The sequence below is a fragment of the Watersipora subatra genome, chromosome 10, assembly GCF_963576615.1.
Source record: "Watersipora subatra chromosome 10, tzWatSuba1.1, whole genome shotgun sequence".
Taxonomy (NCBI): Eukaryota; Metazoa; Bryozoa; class Gymnolaemata; order Cheilostomatida; family Watersiporidae; genus Watersipora; species Watersipora subatra.
Window position 1 is genome coordinate 5,236,991 of NC_088717.1, and position 5,472 is coordinate 5,242,462.

The 5,472-nt window shown below is 35.4% G+C and overlaps 1 long non-coding RNA gene across 1 annotated transcript; it reads left to right on the plus strand.

Moving 5' to 3' along the window:
- Positions 1–288: 288 nt before the first annotated feature.
- LOC137406243 (uncharacterized) lies at positions 289–1,467 on the plus strand. Its single transcript, XR_010979847.1, has 2 exons — positions 289–409; positions 927–1,467. It is a non-coding gene; the product is annotated as an uncharacterized lncRNA (long non-coding RNA).
- Positions 1,468–5,472: the final 4,005 nt, after the last annotated feature.

Below are 5,472 nucleotides of genomic sequence, written 5' to 3' on the forward strand. Positions count from 1 at the left end.
ACACCATAATTAAAACTTACTGAACATCTTTCCTTTTGGATGAAACTCAAATCTGCTCAAGTAGACCAAACAGTCAGACAAATAAAGTTACAAGGATGACTGTTTGGCTGCACGTTTGACCTAGTTATCCCCGGTGGTTTTCAGCTGCAATAAATATTCTGCTCTTAGAACTGTCATAATAGGTTTTAGACGAAGAGTTCCATCATTAATAGCCAATAAGGCAATCCTTGCAAATTTGATTAGCCAATCACAAAGTTGTCTGTTGCGATTTGCTACAGAATATGCCAAGCTAGGCTTTGGATCACATCATTCATCATAGTTTCAGCGCGTCTAACGTTTCAGCTATTTCTCCTGCTTTACAACCATGACGGATGCTAAATATCACGTTGCTGAAACCGCCGTTGACATGGTAAGGGTAATTTTATTAAAGTAAATACATTTGTAGAATGTGTTCTTATGTTTCATAGCTCTCGAATATAAAACACACATTGCTATCATCTTTGACGAAAGCAGATGTTGCATGTTGCATCTGTATAAATCGCACAACCTGAGCGCTTGTTATTTTGCAACCTTTAAAGGTATTTTTATGTGAAACTTTTTAACATTTGATAGCATTTTTGTGATGTTTTGAAAACCTCTGTTGTGTCCTCTAGTACTGGGCATAATATGTTGAATCAATGTTACATAAGAGGTGACATACATGAAAGGTGAAAAGAACACTGGGGCATACAGAAGCCTTGACACTCAGAGAATGTCTAAAAGGTTGCTGCGGTTGCGCTTTGCTCCAGTTGAATATGACACGTGATTGCAAGTCACTCTTTAAAGCTATAATACCAACAATCAAATCTTTGTTATTGATTTCATTGAGGTAGAAATGCGCAACTCACAAACACAGAAATCTCAAGTTTTTGTACTGTGTTTTGCAGCAACGACAGCCGGAGCCATACGAAGAACCATGGACTTGCCAGTACGTTCTGTCAATTTTAGTCAGCATTTTCTGTTTCTCGCTGCCGTGTTCCTTCATCGGACTCATTCACCTCATTGCTGCCAGAGGTGACTATGTTCGTGGTTACAACAGACTCGCACAAAAGAAGAAAAGTCAAGCAACAGCCTGGACAGTGGCAGGATTTGTGATCGGCTTAGTGTTCATAATACTTTACATCATTGCAATCGTATATGCAATAGGAGCGGTCGCGAAGCAAACCCAATCGAGTAACAGCTTTTCTGGCAGCTACAGTTTTTCAGGCTAATCGCAAGTTTGATCTATTTGCTTTTTGGTTAACCTCCGGGTTTAATTCTATAACAGTTGTTTGTGAATATCAGAGTGAGAATTTATAGTTTCTATTCGCCATCGTAAACAACTAAATATCATACTACTACTATGGAGTCATTATTTTTATCCTTCTATTTTTATTGTATATAATGGAAACGCTCTCCTGGAAAATAAACTTAGTCATGTCAGTTTTATGTCTGGTATTTCAACCGCCCTTTTATGTTTTTGCACATAAGAACACAGTTCGGATATCTTTATGACTTTGCAAATAGTTGCTATCATAACTCTAAAGTGATGGTCTGTAAAGAAAGAGGCAAATTGCTACAAATCATGTAATTTTGTTAAAAATAAGGTACATGCTATAGGCTAGGCATCTCAATGTGTTTAAAGCATTTTATTTTTGAATGACTATGAGTGCAATGTTGTAGCTGGTAAGCTGCTTCACAGAAAATTATTCATTTTATTGAATATAGCTGTTCTAAATGGCATCCTATTCTGGGAATCTAAGGGCAGCACAGAAGTTCATTTACTTAATTTCGCTGCCAAATGATAAGGGATAATTATGCTCTCTGGTGAACTTTGCCAACTTGAAACCTTTGAACTGCAATTAATAGCATCAGATGCTTTTATCAATATTTTGCACTCTTTACGCTCTTTCTTTGTTTTTATCAACCGCATTGGATTGCATAGTGCATAGTGCATAGTGCATAGTGCATAGTGCACAGAATTGGCATGGTTGTTAACAAACACAATGATAAGACGTTAAGGATGCCTGGCATGCAGTGGTGATACACCACTGCATGCCAGGCATCCAGTTGTCATACACCAATTATGGCATGCAGTGGTGATACACCAATGCATGCCATAATTCAAGATCTTTACGAATATTTCAAAGTTTTTAGGCTATGATAACCGAAAACTTGTTTTATAAAAACCACCTTGATGTAAGCTAAAAATATTTGAATCATTCGCAAGTCATTTGATGGACTGATTACCTTGTTGGTAACGTATTACTGCAAACAGCAAGTAGAAGATAACTCCAAATTTATAGATAAGTGTAGAACTAAACTGTTTATTGCTTACCATCTTGTCTAAGCAAAGAAACTCTGTAAGCACCTAAGTGTTGTTCTCTAAAAGAATTACCGCAATAAACCAAAAATATGAAACATAACTTCTCCACCCTCGTTCTTAACGATGGAAAAGAATTTCATGACACAAATCAAGGGGTGATACAAACTGGTTTCGATAACGAGAAACAAGCAAGACATTGCTTCGTGTGCCAAAAGTGTTGTATGTTGGAGCAAGTATTCCTACATAAATGAAGTATACTTTGTACAATTCATCTCACAGCTAAAAGGCCAAACAATGCACACTTACATGCAACTATTTGCATATAGCCCTAGGATGCAGTATATAAAACTTCGGGAAAAAGCGAATTTTAGGTAAAATTAAGCTAAATTAATGAAACGAAAATAATCAACAAATACACTTGTTAACAAAGGCAGATCACTATCTAGCTATACAAGCTATACATAGCTATCTAGCTATACAAGCTATACATAGCTATCTAGCTATACAAGCCAAGCGTGCATTGTAGGGTGACCAGAGCGCATGCAGGGGAAGCATGCCGTGGTTAGGAGAAGCAAGAACCATAACATACAATGTTCAGTTTATCTTTTCGCAAAAATAAATTTACAAACCATGGTAAAAATAGAAGATAACTTCAAATTAATTCAGAAGCTATTCTGAGCAAAGAAACTATTATCAGCTGTTACCAAAAAATGGTTATTAACTATAAAAACCAAATTATAAAAATTTGGTTGAACCAAATTCTAAAAACCTATCCTGTAAAACAAAGCCTTTTTATGAGTGAACAATCTTTTTGCTGCATAAGCTCGCAGTAAATATTACTTGTTTTCTAGTTTCAATTGGAAATATTTGCTGTTTGGTTGCAGCTGTAAACTATCACCTCAGGAATTTCTGAAAGCCTTTTGTTTAGCCATTAATGATGCATATCTTACTAGACATGCTAGCCTTGCTAGCCGCTAATGCAAGTCTTAGCTCTGAGCGCTCTGCTAGGAATGAATAGCAACTCCGATGTACTAAATATAACCTAATAAATTATAGGAAAATTTGTGGTCTGTTTGTTGAACGCTTGATGGCTGATTGAAATGGCAGTTTAGTCACTAGCTTGGAAGTATTTTGTAAACAATTTGCTTCCTTGAGATAGGCTTGCGTTTGAAACACATAACGAGTGGTTGCATTTTATAAGCGTCAACGCGCGTTAGAGTTTCATTTTAATTCAATCCGGCAAATAAAAATATTTCTCTAATAAAACAACCTAAGCTACGTACTTCACATGCCAGCTTATTAGACAATAACTTTTCTTCTACATGAGGCAATATGCCTTTATACAGAGAACTCTCACCATACGATTTTAATTCGTTCCAGTATTTGTGTCGTTAGGCAAAAATTTCGTATAGAGGGGTATCGAAACCCATGGTAAATATCTAATGCAAATGCCCCCCTAGTAAAAATCATCAAAGTTTCATATACATACTGTACAAATTAAAATTAGTAACAAGATAATATGTAACCATAGTAACTATAGGTACCTACAGTAACTTTAGTGTATTTAGTGGCTATGATCTGCAATAAAATGTAGCATTACAATGTACTACGTGCAGTACACACCGTAGGAAGCGCTTATTTACGAAGCAGACGTATAACATAATTGTGATATTTAACTTAAATGAATTTAGCTTACTAAAGACATACTTAAAGTTAAGTTTTAGAACGTATTTTTAACCATTTTACTGAACTTCAACTTTTTCATCACTAAAACTTTATCACCTACATTTTTCCAGTTTCGTATTTACATTCCCGGTAACTAATACAATCCCGGTAACTAATACAAAATAACACTGAACTGAGCAGGATCAAGGATTGTATCGCTTTCATTCACCATTAGAGGGATTCCGGCAAAGAGCATACCAACATATTTGTTAATCCGACGTAATCAGAACACATACTGCCAAAATTGATTTTCGAAAAAGATTTGGGTTGATTTCGTGTGGTGAAAATATTTCGTATGGAGAGGGCAAAGTATTAGCATGTTTTACATTGCAGGGCAAAACAGTTGTATAACAGGGTCATTGAAACCCTAAGGGTGCACTGTGCTTTCGCTTGATATTCAACATTAATCTTTGTAAAAGCAGATGGGTATATTTACTTAAAAAAAGCTATAATTTTGTCATTTTTCTGTTTTAAATGTTTTTGACACATATTTGTAAACCACTCATATCAAATTAACTTTATTCCAAAAAACTTCGTCTAGATATGTATAGCTTTATATTGTACGTATAGCCTATGTGTATAATCAACAATCAAATTAAGGATTGTCTTATCATTTTTAAAAGAGTAGACAACTCTTTAATTATTTGCTGTTATCGCTCTGGTTAAAAATTACTGCAAGCTTAGCGCTAAGTATTTGTTCATATTGTACATCATATATTGATGGTTGTAAGTAGGGACTGGCCATACTTACACTAAATGCAGCGTTTCCACACAATGCAGGGTTAAATTTCCGTAAAAAGATATTAGGCTGCCCTTGTAACTTTTAACAATATGTAGATAAGCAGACAAAAGTTGACTAAAGCAAAAACACATTGCGAGTGGAAGATAGGATGTGACCAGACCTATTCATCAATTTTCATTAAAAAGTGAATATATTCAAGAGGTGTTAGAAAACCATCTGATTTAACAAGTAATATGACTATTCGCAGGTTACAAAATTTTTTTTGAAATCGAGAAGCAAATGAAGTTGAACTAGATTGACACACTTTCATTACCAGAATAAAAATAGATTTATTTAGAGTAAGACAATTCTAAGCTCAACTGGTCATGACGTTGTAAATTTATCGCATTAATTCAGAATTGACTAGATAGAAAATGATGAAATCCTACACATATCAAAATGTCTACAATGCAGGCAGTGATATAGCCTCGCTCCACTTGCCTGCACTGACGCAGCGCTTGCAATTATGCAAGGTATCTGTTGACATGTATAAAATAAGCTGGTAGCCTCATGCCTAAATAACTTAGTCACATAGTCCCAACCAACATTGCTCCAGCCAGCTGAAGATTACAAATATCAATGTGTTCGGAAACAATGTCTTGTTACCAGACATAGTCAACTG